We start from the raw sequence: 17,479 nt of genomic DNA on the forward strand, positions 1-17,479 counted from the left end.
CCATTAAACCATTGAACCTCAGATGAGAGCTGAGATGCTAAAATGGGTGGCATGATCCTACAATGAATCACATTGAAATAGAGAAAAACCAAATAACCACTTTGACCATAGGACCTTAGACAAGTGCGTGTTCCTTATGACCACTAAGCCAATGAACTATTCATTTGATAGATGCAATGAATGGACTTTGGTCACACACACATATGCACACATATATACACATCCATTATAAACCTGTGGCATATGAGCCGACCTTAGGGTTGACACTTGAGCCAAGATTTATGGAGGAGCTGACCATAGGACCTTTGCCCTTATTTATTTTGTGTCATGTTCCTTTAGGCTTGGCCCTTTAATCCATGTGACCTATTCCTTAGAGTTCATGGCCGTTCACATGTTGATGTCAACATGGCATCATCATGCCACATTGTAGCCTATGAGAGGTGCCATGTGTCACACATTTTTGGGTGTTTGACCAATTATAAATTTTCATTTGTGCCTATCATGTGATAGTCATCCATAGTACCACATCATCCTACTGACATCATCAAATTGAGGTGTCACCCAACATCATTTTCATTCAATGTGTATTCAAATTCCACTTGTCACCATACGACCATGTCATCATCATTGCTACATCATCAGTTTCATCCAACTACAACTTGTCATGTATATAACCACTACGTGTTTTCCACACAGCACATCTTTATTTATTTGGATAGAGATTAATCTTTTCGCAGGATGAAATATAATCTGCCTTTCATAACTATTGAATTCTTTGGATATATACAAAAATGCTCAAATTTTAATGGGGTTGAACATTGTTCAAATTAGGTAACTGTTCACCATTGATCTAATAAGGAACCTTGATTTGATCTATAACATATGCGATCTTTAACAAATTTTGGGTTTATGGGTTTTGCCCCATAGTTCAGGAGTTTTGCCTAGTGTTGATCTTCAAATGGCCATAACTTCTCATCCAAGAGGAGTTTTTTAGAGTGTGATATACCATTGGAAAGGTATCAGAGAGGACTATCCAACCATACCATCCATATACTTAATAGGATATCATAACTTCAAAAAAAAATCTCATTAAAATTAAAACCTGTTTGACTTCACTTGATGAGGTCATGCAAGAGATTAGGTTATCATACCACTTCCTTTGATTCATGAATGAAAATGGTTCTTTCTTAAGAATCCCCTTTGACATCAATGACACTAGATGTCATTAACGAAAAAAATATGTGCAACAATACACCCCTTTGTCATTGATGGAAACACCACCATACATTAATGGTTATTGATGGAAATGGACCGAATGCCCCCTGACATGCTGCTTGGAACTCTCCCTGACTAGCTACGAAAGCTCTTCCTACTTTATCTTACTTTCTCTCCTTTAATATCTTCTTTGTTTCTAATGTCCTTTTGTTGTTTCAATGTCTTCCTTGTCAACATCGACATTATCTTCCCCTTTGATATCAATGACAAAGGGACATGGTTTCCTACCAATTCTCCATGACTATTTGTGGACTCGATTCTATTTTGAATGGAGTCTCTCCCTAAGACCATGCTTCCTCTGTGCATAATCTTTTCATATGTAAGTACTCGCCAATGTTCTACAACTGTTCATGAGATTTTTTGTGGACTTGATCAATGAAATCCTCCCTTGAATACATACTCCTGTTGTGATAATCTACCTCTGTCAATATGCTTCCCTATTTGTGCATATACTTCCTTGCATACATATTCCTTATATTATCATGTTATTTCCTTCATACCAATAACTACTTTCCTGCAAATGTTCATCCTAGTTGCCTAACATTGCTTCTTCTAGTTTCAATTCAAATATAAATAATGTTGAAGAAGCCTTCATGAAGAGATTAGATCTAAGGGGTTAGATCTAACCTTGGTGCTTCTTATTTGACTCTCCACCTAATAGTGTTCATCCTTTGGTTAAGAAGGATTCCCTCTCTCTTGTGTCATCTCAAGTTGAGTCTGCAGTCATGTGTTGTGTGTCCTTCATTGTGACATATGTAAAATTCAATATTGGGCTTGAACATTGGTAAAAGTGACCCATATGACCCATTTCTAATTTGATTCATATGTCTGAGTCTGGTTATTTGATCACACCCTCTTAATAACATCATAGGTTTTTCAATCCTATGCTTCATGGCCAAATTTTGTGCATGAAAAACAATAACAAAACAACTTATTTTGATACCTAGTTGTATAGGGTAGTCTTGATGTAACATACCTTCTAAATTTGTTTCTTGGAAGATATTGATCCATTTTCTGATTTTATACTCTTTCTTCATTGCTTCTTTTGAATCCTTTGTGAGGATTTTCCATCATGGAGGGCCCCATAATTTCACCCTAGTTTATTTTCTTAGGTAGGATAAATGTATATTTTTTATTCCTGATATCATTATGAGAATAATAAGAAGTATCATAATGAACATGCTTAGTTTTATTCATTTCTTGCTTAGGATATTCAAATGAGTTGCTCAATGAATTACTGATTATGCTTCCTAGGATGATATTCATTTGAGTTTCTTGAAAGAGATTTATCTTTGGATGTATCACAATCTTCTTGGTAAAGATGACCTGTTTGGATGAGAGGAGGGATTTTAATGTTGATATTATGATCCAGATACTCACACCCTTTTAAAATATTTAAGTTTCATTTGAGATTTTCCAATTTTTCTTTCAAAAACAGAACTTCTATTCTTTCACAAAATTCTTCCTTCTTATTTAGTTGTTCTGAAAAAAAATCCTTTATCCTTTTGGCTTCTTCTAGCTCAAACTTGAGAGTGATGATGGAATATTTTGTGGGCCCAAAGGTCACACTGAGAGGGCGGGGATGAATCAACACGAGATCAATTTTACTATTTCACAACTTTTGATAGCCACATGACCATATAGAAATGAACCATAAGAATTATACCATCAACTATAACCATGCATCATCATATCAGTAACATGTTAAGAAACCATAAATCAATAATACATAAACAAATAAAGAAGTTATAAGATCACACAGAGACACAAGCTTTTACGTGGAAACCCATATGGGAGAAAACCAAAAATATTATTCTTCTTATCTTCAATTTTTTACATAGATTTGTAGGCTATGGCCTACTCAAGGAAACTACTCCTAAGAAATGCAAGTTGCTACTTGTGGTAGGATATGACCTAATTGAGGCATAAACCTCATAAGATGCAAGCAACTACTCACTATAGGGAAAAAAACATTATTGAGGCTCTAACCTCGATGATGAGTAGGCTCCAACCTCAATAATGAGTAATCTCCAACCTACTTTAGGATCCAATCTAATTGAGGCTCCGACCTCCTTATTCAGCACCTTGTGGACCTATTTCATGTCATTTTCAAACTGGATCCACAATAATAATATGCCACTAAATCATAATTAATATCACATTTGTAGCCTGTAATCTCTATTGTCATCATCACAACCTATACCAACATCTCAACCTGCACATATTGTCACTACTATCACTTCCATTGTAATCTACCATAATCATAATCACTTGAAACTACAAATAATATCACTACCCTACATACACTACTGCCTATGTTGTGCTTTAACAAATTCATCATTCTAGTCACTCAAATTTCTTTTCATAACTTCTTTTTACCATGTATCAAAATCACGAAAAACTTCTTATAAAACCTCCATAACAAAATAAATATATTTTTTCCAATAAATAAGTGTCAAAATAACATCACACAGACTTGATTACATCCATATTTGATCCCTTATTGTCCAAGTTCTTCCAGAATCAGATTTGGCCTAATATTGAGCTCAAAAACTCAAAATAACCATGCACAACTATATAATAAATTAAACATTTTACAAAAGAGCTCTTTTTTAGCACACTTGAATTAGGTTGTCAGATTCTAGCACTAGAAACCAATAGTCTACTAAGCATTCAACAAAAAAAACACTATATATAAAAATAAAAAACTCTTATGACTTTCCAAGTTGCCTGAATTGAAATTAGGACCAAGGAAAAATCACTGAAGTTCCTTACCAATCCTACTACTCAACATTGCTTATTATACGATGCTCACTTGTTCCATTTTTTTATATGGTTTTTTCAATATAGGATGAGGATGTGGAAATCCACAGTGGATATCCCTCATCATGGGTCAGGAAACCAAACATGTTTTGATCCAATGCAACCAGTATCAAACCCAATGCATCCACTTCATGTTTCAAGTCAAATGAATGTGACTAGCCTCAGGCCAATGTGACCAGTGTTAAACCCATGTGATCAATGTCAAATCCATGTGAAAAAAATCAAACTAATATGCTCGATAACTCATGAAAACAACCATTGTGAATTAGGCTCTCTCTCGAGTTTTTCAACCACTAATCTCTTAGGCACATTATATATTTTCCAATCACTATGTTAAGTGACCATGATATTAAGTGACCACTGTGTTAAGTGACCAACTTAGCTCTTAAGCTCTCTATGGATTCTACAACCAATGTGTTAAAAAATGACTATGTTAAGAGACAAACTTAGCTCTCAGTATATGGCTTTTGCAACCACTGTGTTAAATGACCACTATGACATGGGCTCATGTAGCTCTTCTCGCACAATGACTTGAGCTCGCATAGGTCTACAATCATTATGACTCAAGCTCTCTTCAACCAATGATCTCTCGAGCTCTTTTGTGACCACTATTCTCTCGCTCCGCCAACAAAATTACTTGTGTATGCTTCATATTGGTCACTATGATAAGCTTGAGGTAGACTAGAACTATTGAATCATGGTGGCCTATTGGAAAGCCATGGTGATGATTTTCTTTGCAAGAACCATTCCCATAAATATTGGAACTGTGAGGACCAGTTCGGTTTTCATGTAAAAAAAATATCAAGTTGAGTTAAAAGAGAGACTTCAAATCAAAACAATGATCCATAAACTATAAAAAACAAACTAATCTCAAACTCAAAACTTCATGCATTCTAAAATAAACTCCATGTATCTTCATTCTTGGGTAATGATCATCTTGGTTTTCAAGCTTGTGTGTGTGTGTGTGCGTGGTCACGTGGACCAATGGATCATGAGAGCAGAACAAGGGTTGACATATTCAGTATTATTAAACTTGTAAACATCCATGCCATGCAATGGTTCCACAAGACCATATCCATGCATGTTATGTGGTGGTTCCATATGACTATGAGTATGCACACTTTTTAATAAATTTGGTGACTATGTTTTTGCCCATATTGGGGTCCTTTATTATTCTTGTTTTTCAAGATTCCATAACCTTTCATGCAGGGGGTGTTTTTTGAAGTATCATATATTTTTGGAAATGTAATAAGGCATATCTAATAATGTTTTCCATAGAATTATTATAACATTATAATCTAAAACTTAAATGACCTTTGACTTCACCTATAGGAGACCCATCTATTATATGACTTGATATAGGGTGTTGTTTATCCCTTAGGAACTCCTCGGACATCTTGAGGGTATCAATGCCCCCTTAGATAATCCTTTTACATCAATGACACTTTTTTTCATCAATGATAACACAATGTGAAACAACCTACCCCTTTCTCATTGATGGCAACACCATTAGACATTGACGATAATTTGATGTCAACCCTGCAACAAAAAGATGATACTTGCATTCTTCTCCTTTATCTATATAGAATATACCTTATAATTTATTCCTTTGTATCAATGTATCTATAATTGTAAATGCATTCCTTGGTCAATGTCAATGTCCACAGTCTCTCCTCCTTTGAAATCAATGGAAAAGTGTCACATATATCTATTAAAAACTGCCATGTTGATGATCCTGCATAAGGATATTTCCATAACATGTTCTTGGATGATCCTGTGGAATTGGATAACTCATGATTCCTTATTACTATTATGATTTTATTCTGATAAAGTCTCCCATCGAGACCATGCTTCTATTGTTGCAAATAATCATTTGCGTACTCCCCCTAAGATCATGCTTCCATTGTTGTACTATAAAGTATCCCAATATGACCATGATTTCATTGTTGTTCATAACACTACCTATAGTTCCCTTAAGACCATGCAATTTCGTGATCTATGTCTTTTGATACTCATGAATAATATTCAAAATATTCTCTTAAAACCATTCTTCCTTCATCTATAAGTACCTATCATTTTTGCATTCTCTAGTTGATCCTGAAATTTGCTTGCTTTACTTTTACATTTGAGATATCATCATCAAATCATGGTCCATATGCTACCCTCATATACGTAGTTTCTTCTTCAATTTTGATTTGAAAAATAATGATCTCGAAGAAGCTTTCACCAAGGGATTAGATCTAAGGAATCAAACATGTTTGAGGTCATCTTTGACCTCTTCTCCATCTACTAGCATTAATAGGAAGTCCTTCTCTATTGTACCATCTAGAGTTGAGTCTGCAATCTCGTGTTATATGACCTTCATTGTGACATATGTGACATTCCACATGGGTCTTCAAAACTTTATTCATTCTTCTAACTCGGTCCATATGTCTCCATCTAGGTACCTGATCATATCCTCTATACTTGACCACGTCACAGGTTCTACAATCCTACGCTTTGTGACCAAACTTAGTACATAGAAAAAAATACCCAAATAACTTATTTTGATACCTAGACATAGAAGGATATCTTGATTTTCTAACGTTAGTTCTTAGAGTATCCATATTTCCTTGTTGTTTAAAATTTGAATGAGACATTCTCATTTGTTGACCTTCTATAATTGCTTCATTGTGGCTTGTGACTTTTCTATGAGGGTCCAAATTCATTTGTTTAATTCTGACATCTACTCCATTATTTCTTGTGGATGCTTTGTGTGAGCCATATTCATTGACTATCTTGAATTATTTTTTCTTATGGATCTTGTATCTTAATTCTGCCTTTGTGTATTCGTGTCCTTCCTTTCATTGAAATGAACATGCTTGGCTTGATTCATTACTTTCCTTGGATATTCATGAGAGCTAATGTTGGATGCTATAAATGTATGACCAATCTTCTTTAGATGATATTAATTTTATGATCTTGGGGGACCATTTTTATTGGATGCATCAAAATCTTGATAGCGAAGACCTATCTTAATAAGCGAGGATATCTACATGTTAGAATATGATCTAGGGATTCAACCCCTTTATTGAACTTTGAGTTGAGTTGCTCCAATTTTTCCCTTAAGAGGATCAATTCTTCTTCCAATCTTTCACATATTTATTTTTTCTTATTTATTTGTTCAGATAGAAACCCCAGTACCTTTTAGCTTCTTCTAGTTCAAAAATAAGTGCAAGAATGATATCTTCATTTAAACTTTTGTCTTAAAGATATTTCCTCAATTGAATTAATTTCTTTATGTGGATCCTTATTTTCTTCAATGTGCTTCTAAGTTATCCCTCAGAATCAACTTCTACTTCAAGTTATTCAACCTAAACTATGAATTACATTTCACCCCTTCTTTTATCATTCATACTTTCATTTCTTGCCCCGTCAATTTGTTCTTTTGAGTATATTTTTTTTTCTTAATGGATTTCTTCTTCTTTTAATACTTAGGTTTGGATCTTAACTCATCATCATTATCATTCATCATGACATAAGGACATTTAGATGCATAATGACCAATTCTTCCACATTCAAAACATTTGAAAGGAAGCTTACCTTTGAACTTGAGGGTTCATCTCAATTTTTGGACAAACTTGGCTTTTTCTTCACTGGAGTTTGAGCCTTCTTGATATTTTTTCTTATTTTCTTCTTTTTCTTCCTTGAAAGAAGCTTCCTTAACTCCCTATTTTTATTCCTTGATTCTTCATATGCCACAGAGTGTTCCATGAAGTTTATCCATGGACATCTTGTCTATTTCTGATAGTTCATCAAGGGATGATAATTTGGGATTGAATCTTAATAGTAGTGATCTCAATAGCTATTGAACAACATAGCTATTTGAGACTTATTCACTGAGACTCGCAATAGAGTTGACTATACTCTCTACTCGAAGAATATATGGAGCAATGCCCTCATCTTCTTCCATCTCCAAACTTTCAAATTGACCCTTAAGTACTTGCAAACTTCTTTGAATTTCACATCCACTTACTATACGTTTTGTGTTATTCCATAAATCATAAGTTGATTTTCACTTCATTACTTTGATGAATTATGATTTTGTCAAGCTACTTAATATGGAACACTTAGCTTGTGCATTGAATGTGTAGACTGCCTTTTCTTCTATATCCATTGGAATAGTATTAGGACCTTTATATTCAGTTTGCACTATTGCCCAAATTTCTACTCCTAAGGAGATGAGATATATCTCCATCCTTATCTTCCAAAATGCATAGTTGGATCCATCAAACATAGGGGGCTTACCCACTATTTAAACCATGGCCATTGTTAGAGAAAATTGTGCCCTCCCACGCCTGAGCGCACTTCAGAATAGTGAATCACACTTCGAAACAATGAAGCACACTTCGAAACAATGAATATGCACCTTGGAAAATCAAGGATCCTCTGTCTCTTAAAAAGTGCATGGCACCCTCACGAAGCACGAAGTATTAGGGCACATGGTGCACTCATGGAGCACGAAGCCTTAGGGCGCATGGCATAATCACGAAGCACGAAGCCTTCATCCTCTCTTAGGGTTCATGTCATACTCACAGCTCATGGCACACTCACAAAGAACAAATTCTTAGGGTGCACGGTGCACTCATGAAGCACACGACCTTAGGGTGCATGATGCCTTCATGAAGCACAAAGCTTTATAATTCATGGTTCAATTAGAAAGAGCAAAGCTTTAGCATGCATGGGACACTTAGGAAGCATGAATATTTCATCCTTCCCTCTTCCCTTAGGGTGCATGACATAGTCATGAAGCCTGAAGCCTTCATTTGAGCGCACTCCTTCTACTTGAAGAATTGCACCCTCCTAGTTCCTCTTGAGTGCACAATTACACAGGGAGGGCTTGAAGCCTACTCCCTTGTTCCTTCATTATGAAACCTTGCATCCTCCTTTCCCCCTTAAGCACACAAGCATAACCTGAACCAATGAATGATTCTCATTCATGCTTTGGACCTGCGCCTTGCTCCCTTAAGTTCTCTCTCTCTTACTTGAGCGCACAAGTGCACCTAGAAGACCTTTTGTGAGCCTTGACCTTTCAATTCCTTCAGTGTAGTAAAAATAAATATTGGAACCTTCCTAAGACATTAATGAGTTTGAATTCTTACCCATTATGCTTGTTTAAGATTTCATAGAATAAAGTGCACTGATGAGTTCAATCAGGATTGTGAATGTGTGATAAAGTGACTTTATAGTTAAAAATTAGGAATAAGACTTGAAACCTTTAGAAAACATCAATCGAACATGGAGTAACCATAGGGTCATAGACAATATGATCCTCAGTAGGCTCCCAAATTAAAGTGTGGGAAAATTTTTGGAGGGTTTTGATCATAGCGTCAACACCTCCAACTAAACTAAACCTTATATTGGATGAAGGCTCAATATTTGCAGCTTCATCTGTAAAAATTATCTTCTTTCTTGATGCTAGTTATGAAACATTATAACTACTACTTCTAGGGTCCAACTATAACATACCATATTGATTGGTTTGAGTAAACTTGGAGTGTCGACCTACAACAAACACAATTCAAGAATTAGGACTTTCCCAATTATTAGTGTGCTTCTTACCTTTTCTAGGTTTCTGCTCTTTACCGCTAGTCATTCAATAGAAAAGATTCCAAAAATATATAAAAAAAACACTTGTTGGTCAAAATAAAAATCAACTTTAATGTTGTAGCTATATAAAAAATGTACCTACAATAGTTCTGTCATTCAAAAGAAATTACCCTTACCTAAGCACTCATCAATAAAAGCACACACCTGCTAATAAAGACAATGCATAACTCACCTCTACTATGGAAAATAATTCAAGTAGAATTTACCAGATTCTCTCCAAGCGCCTCCCCGACAATGACACTAAAATGTTGGGTGTTAAGATTGTCTGAACAATTAACTCAACACTTACTTGTCAAACCAGGAGTCATTCACTTTGAGGCACAACACAATAAATGCCAAGGTATCTAGCAACTCTGTAAAATCACTCTTGTCTCCAATTATTCATCACAAACTTTCAGGTTCCAAATCAATAAATGAAATCATTAAACTAACTTCATGCACTAAACTGTAAGCTTTATTGAAACAATCAACTCAGGTTTCACCTACCTCACTCCTCAAGCCAATTATTAACATGATCATTTAAACTTACAGAAGTAATGTGCAGAGAAACACACATGGGCCAAATGTAATCAATGACACACAAATCACTTGCAATTTCCCAATTAGATTGACAAGATTCAAGCTTAGTTCTATGTTTTCATCTTCTTTCTTTTAAAGTGTGGTCCCTATGGATGATGTACAAACTACCAAAAAAAAACAAAAAACAAAAAACAAAAAACAAAAAACAAAAAAAAAAACAAAAAACAAAAAAAAAAACAAAACAAAACAAAACAAAACAAAACAAAACAAACAAAACAAAACAAACAAACAAACAAACAAGAAAGCAAACAAACAAAAAGAAAAAGAAAAAGAAAAAGAAAAAAAAAAAAAAAAAAACAAAAAACAAAAAACAAAAAACAAAAAACAAAAAACAAAACATACTTTGTTCCAACACTCCTCAGATCCAAAAAATTACCCAAATTAACCATGAACCAATATCTTTTACCACACAAGGAAGTTGTGAATATTATGAAACTAATAACAAAACCAATATGCTCACAAACACTAACCCTTCAATTAATACTTTCGTGCTTACCCTTTTATCGCACTTCCTGTACTCAAGTATGAATCTGAACAGTCTAACCAAACAAGTTTAAAGAATGGTGCAAGTTTCAAGCACAACTAATAGTACATCAAATCAATGCCAAATATGTCAAAAATCCAAGTGACTTGTATTGAGTAGTCAACAATCTGAGTGCAAGAAAAAGCTATATATGATGTATGTAGAATAAGCCTCAAAATCGTGACTTTTGATAAAACATATTATACTTAGTGCAAAAATAAAAGACAATTTAATCCACATAAAATCAAAACGATTCCAAGTCTGAGTTTGTACTCAAAAAATAGTTCTCAATCTAGAACACTAGATAAAAGATTAATTATCATTTCATGTACTCTTTAGACATGCAATCCTTCAAAATAAATGAAATTTCTCAGCTCTTGAGTCTAGATGACTCAATATCTTTGAAAGGAAGAAATTCAACAGGAATACAATGTCCCTATATCTCTCTTAAATCCTCCCAACCCAAGGACTATTTCCCTTAAACTTATTATTATTTTTTTTTTCATTTTGTTCACAAATGTCATGATATTGGGTAACAACCCTCCCAGGAGCTATACCTACACTCCCATCAGTTTGCAAATAAAAATAAAAAGAAACCCTTACGCATTCATTAATCAATTCCTAGACCTATGCTTCACACATTCAAGGTTTCAAGAAATATAATATCACTGTGTTTATTCAAAGTGAAACAAACCATATAACCAAATTAAGTTAAAATGACAAATGTCGAGCCATTAAACAATCACACCACACAAATCAATAACAACATTCACACGACACTGTTGGGTTGTGTTATATTCTTTCCATGTAATTAATAGGGGGTTTGATGGGTACCCGTAACCACACTTTATGGGGTCCGGGGCAGCGCCCCGGAAAATTTTGGTTTTGGACCATATGTTAGGTTGGGCGGACCCACCTATGATTTTGTGCATGATTTGTGCACATGTTTTTTGGACGCGATGGTTTTTCGGTCCATGGTATTGGACGCGATGGTTTTCGGTCCATGGTATTGGATGCTTCGGCATGTATAAATATGTATTGTAACATTGAAAGGAACATAATGAAAAATCAAGCTGGTAGTCACGGTTTTGGGATCCAGGGAAGAATCTCTGTGCATATGTGTTTCATGGGTTATGCTCTCGCATTGTTTATTTTCTTTGTTTAAGAATTCGTATGCAGGTAATTTCTGTACAGGGTTAAAACCTACATTTGGTATCAGAGCTGTTTTGGCTTCAAGGGGACGCCTTTGTTGCTGAGGGGTTTCGCTCGGGCCTGTGGTAGACCCTGTTTAGTGGGAAATCTGCGAGATCGATTCTGGTGGTGAAAGAAGATGGCGAGCAGTGGAAAGATAGAGATTGAGAAGTTCAATGGTCAGAATTTTGAGTTTTGGAAACTCAAGATGGAGGATCTGTTGGTGGATAAAGATCAGTGGATCGCGGTAGATCCGGGTACTAAACCATCGGGAGTGACAGATGAAGAATGGAAGAAGTTGGATCGGAAGGCAAAGAGCACAATACGATTGTGTGTCTCGGATTCAGTATTGCTGAATGTATCAGGGGAAGCTACGGCAAAGGCTTTGTGGGTCAAGTGAGGGACTTTGTACCAATCTAAGCCTCTGGTGAATAAACTATTCCTGCGGAAAAAGCTGTATAACCTTAGGATGAAAGATGGAGACTCGGTGACAGAGCATCTGAATGCGTTTAATACTGTGGTAAGTCAGTTATTATCTGTTGATATTAAAATTTCAGATGAAGATAAGTGCATCAGTCTGTTGTGTTCTCTACCAGATTCGTGGGATAGTCTGGTTATTGCAATAGGTAGCAATGCAACTGCTTTGCAGTTTGATGAAATAGTCTCAGCCTTGCTGACGGAGGAGATGAGACGGAAAAATATGGACAACCGGAATGGTGATGCCTTGTATGTACGAGGACGGTCGCAGAACAGAAACAAAAATAAGTCATCGAGTGGGAGATCTAAATCTAGAGGGAGATCTAAATCTCCAGGAAAACCTACAAAGGTGGTGTGCTGGAAATGCGGAAAGGAAGGGCACTTCAGAAGGGATTGTAAATTTAAAGCTCCTGATAAAGGAAAGGGATCTGATGATGCTCCTTCTGCAGAGGCGAAAACCACCTCAGATGAAGGTGGGGATGTGTACTTGGCTTCTTCAAGTACACATGTAGATCATGAGGCATGGTTGATTGACTCAGGTGCATCCTTTCACTTCACTCCCCATAGAGAGTGGTTCTGCGAGTATGAGAAATACGATGGTGGTGATGTCTTCTTAGGAGATGATAGGAACGCTAGAATCATTGGTCGGGGAAAAGTAAAGTTGAAGTTGCAAGGTGGAAGGGTTAGAACACTTCCGGGTGTTCTACATATTCCTGCATTGGCCAGAAATCTGATTTCTGTAAGAAAGTTGGATGATGCAGGTGTAAAGACGGTGTTCGAGAAAGATACCTGCAAGATGGTTCGAGGAGCACTAATATTAATGCGGGGAGTTCGGATTGGAACTCTGTACAAGCTGCAAGGTAGCACTGTTGTTGATGGGTGCAATAGTTCTATGGTTACTGAAAATGGAGTAGAGAATCTAGTGGTCTCTGGAGAGAAGACCATGTTGTGGCATCAAAGGCTTGGACATATTGGAGAGAAGGGCCTTTGAATACTTCATGGTAAAGGTATGGTAGAAGGTATGAATAATAGCTCTCTGGATTTTGATTTCTATGAAAATTGTGTATATGGGAAGCAGAATCGGGTGAGTTTCCCCTCTGGTGGTAAGAGGACGAAACAGATATTAGAGCTTGTGCACAGTGATGTGTTTGGACCTGTGAAGGTTCCATCACTGGGTAAGTCTGTGTACTATGTATCATTCATAGATGACTTCTCAAGGAATACATGGATATATTTTCTTAAGAAGAAATCTGAAGTCTTTGACAGGTTTAAAGAATTTAAGGCTCTGGTGGAAAATCAGACAGAGAAGAAGATAAAGGTGCTGAGGACAGATAATGGTGGAGAATTTTGTGGCAAGGAATTTGAAGAATTTTGTAAGAAGTGTGGTATAGCACGGCAGAAGACTACTCCATATACACCTCAGCAAAATGGAGTTGCAGAAAGAATGAACAAGACGTTGATGGAAAGGGAAAGAAGCATGCTCAGTGGTGTCGGGTTAGGACAGGAATTCTGGGCAGAGGCGGTGGATACTGCATGTTACTTGATCAACAGATCACCTTCATCAGCGTTGGAGGATAAGACTCCACAAGAAGTATGGACTGGTAAGAAACCCTCTCTTTCACATCTAAGGGTATTTGGATGTGATGCATATGTACATGTTCGAAAGGAGAAACGAACCAAGTTGGATAGTAAATCTGAAAAGTGCATCTTTATTGGGTATAAGGATGGTTTAAAGGGTTATAAGCTTTGGAACCCAGTCACACGGAAGGTTGTGTACAGTCGAGATGTGTTGTTCAGAGAGGTAAAAGATGTTATTCAACATGAAGTCCAACCAAAGGAACCTGAGAAGATAGAGTTTGAGCCAAAGGAGGAAGAATCAGACTCTGCAGCAGAGGAGGAATCAGAAGATGAAGAGCCACAAACTCTGGCTGTGAGAAGATCAGTTAGAGAAAGAAGGCAGCCAGAAAGGTATAGTCCATCTGCTTTCAGTTCAAATTTTGCTTTGTCTGTTACTGATAATGATCCCAGAACTGTGAAGGAAGCAGTGGATTCAGAGGATGTAAAACTCTGGAAAGAGGCCATGGTCGATGAAATGGCATCTTTGCACAAAAATGAGGCTTGGGATCTGGTGGAGTTGCCGGCTGGAAGGAAACCCATTGGCAACAAATGGGTGTTCAAGAAGAAGACAAATGCAGAAGGAAAGGTGGAGAAATACAAAGCTCGGTTGGTAACAAAAGGTTATTCCCAGGTGCCGAGAATTGATTTTGGTGATATTTTTTCTCCTGTTGCCAAGGTAACTTCTATTAGATTACTTTTATCTGTTGCAGCTGCTTTTGATTTTGAGGTAGAACAGATGGATGTGAAGACAACATTTCTTCACGGGGATTTGGAAGAGGAAATCTACATGAAGCAACCTGAAGGCTTTGCGGTGAAGGGTAAGAAAGAACTGGTATGCAAGTTAAAGAAGTCTTTGTATGGGTTAAAACAGTCACCAAGGATGTGGTATCAGAAATTTGATACATTTATACGGGGACTTGGCTTCACCAGAAGCAAAGCAGATCATTGTGTGTATTTTAAATTAATTGGTGACCGTATTATTTATCTGGTCTTGTATGTGGATGATATGTTGCTGGTTGGAAATGACAAAGAAATTATCCAGGATTTGAAGACCCAATTGTCCTCCAAATTCGACATGAAAGATCTTGGTGCTGCAAACTATATTTTGGGCATGGAAATTAAAAGAGATCGGTCAAAGAGGAAGCTATGGTTAAACCAGAGGAAGTATGTCGAGACAATACTCCAGAGGTTTAATATGCAGGATAGTAAACCAGTGAAGGCTCCTATTCCTGTAGGTGTGAGGTTATCTGCTGAACAGTGTCCCAAGACACAAGAAGAGGAAGAGGACATGTCCCGTGTTCCATATGCAAGTGCAGTGGGTAGCCTGATGTATGCAATGGTATGTACTAGACCAGACATTGCACATGTAGTGGGAATATTGAGAAGGTTTATGTCAAAACCTGGGAAGGAGCACTGGACAACAGTGAAGCGGGTTTTCAGGTATTTGCGTGGCACTAGTGATTATGGTTTGTGCTACCAAGGAAGACCAGGATTGGACAGAGTGTTGGATATTCATGGCTTTGTTGATGCAGACTGGGCTGGAGATCTGGATCAGAGAATATCTACAAGTGGGTATGTGTTTAACCTATTTGGAGGTGCAGTCAGTTGGATGAGTAAGAAACAATCTGTAGTGGCACTATCAACTACAGAGGCAGAATACATGGCGGCCACTCATGCAAGCAAGGAAGCAGTTTGGTTGCAAAGATTGTGTTCAAGTATGGGGTTAGTACAGGGAGCTATAAGAATAGACTGTGACAGCCAAAGTGCAATTTTCTTGGCAAAGAACCCTGCTTATCATTCAAAGACAAAGCACATTGATATTCAGTATCACTTTGTGAGGGATATGATAGAAGACAGAAAGGTGTTGCTGGTAAAGGTGGACACTTTGAAGAATACTACAGATGCATTGACAAAATCTGTGAGCTCTGAGAAGTTCTCTTGGTGTAGAGAAGCAATGGGAATCTCAGGGCTGGAAAAATGACTAAGCTCTCCTGTGGCCCCCTGTGGAAAGAAAACAACAAGTGGGAGATTGTTGGGTTGTGTTATATTCTTTCCACGTAGTTAATAGGGGGTTTGAAGGGCACCCGTAACCCCACTTTATGGGGTCTGGGGCAGTGCCCCGGAAAATTTTGGTTTTGGACCATATGTTAGGTTGGGCGGACCCACCTATTGTTTTGTGCATGATTTTCGCACATGTTTTTTGGACGCGATGGTTTTTCGGTCCATGGTATTGGACGCGATGGTTTTCAGTCCATGGTATTGGATGCTTCGGCATGTATAAATATGTATTGTAACATTGAAAGGAACATAATGAAAAATCAAGCTGGTAGTCCCGGTTTTGGGATCCAGGGAAAAATCTCTGTGCATATGTGTTTTATGGGTTATGCTCTCGCATTGTTTATTTTCTTTGTTTAAGAATTCGTATGCAGGTAATTTCTGTACAGGGTTAAAACCTACAGACACCACACTTATATACTTGAGGTGTGTTGGGAGGGTATGGTTGGGCCCAAACCAACCAAGTTGCACCCTCTTAAGGTAAAGTTAAATCATGGAATGCAATGAATCACAAACATAATATAGATGAAATGGAAATAAAACCTCATGTCAATCTTCTTCTATTACCTAGGAATCAATATTTACATGAAGAGATCATAGGCTCAGACCTATCCAAAGAAACCCCTTAGATTCAAACTAATAGTACATAAAAAACATAGAAAGGTATTTCTAACCTAGACCTGTATCAAAGTTTACATTATATAGAACATGTTACATCTCAGGTTGTGACATAGCCAAATATCTAAGAAAATAATGTCATAAAAAACAAATATCCATGGCATTCTAGCACAACTTCCCTGTCATCATGAAAATCTAGTTCTTGGCATAAGGGTTCTTTTGGAAATTTGATACTCATCTCTAGATCTCTGGTTGAAAACTGGAAGAAAATAGGTGCACAAATCTCTGACTGCGTACCTAACAATCCTTCATTAATCATGAACTTCTGCCAACTAGATCGTAACTAGTACTTTATCCACCAATCCAAATCTTTAATCACAATGCCAAACTCCAACTCGTATGAAAGATTAAAATAGTGCAGGAATCTGAGGTAGTGCAATAATGTCAGGTACATAGGATTAAATGTGAATTCTACATCATAGTTTGCTTACGTGATTAATAAAGATAATATCCTTTAAGTAATACAACGAATGGAAACATTTTAGCTAAAAATTAAACCTAATAAGTTTTAATAATAAGTGACTCAAAAACTCACTTTCTCAAGTTCATACCCAAACGAACATGAAAGTGTGTAGACATAGGATTTAAAATTTGTAAAACAAGGGTGGTTAA

This window comes from Pinus tabuliformis, chromosome 5_1, assembly GCF_031772625.1.
Source record: "Pinus tabuliformis cultivar Carrire ecotype Pingquan chromosome 5_1, CPIR1, whole genome shotgun sequence".
Taxonomy (NCBI): Eukaryota; Viridiplantae; Streptophyta; class Pinopsida; order Pinales; family Pinaceae; genus Pinus; species Pinus tabuliformis.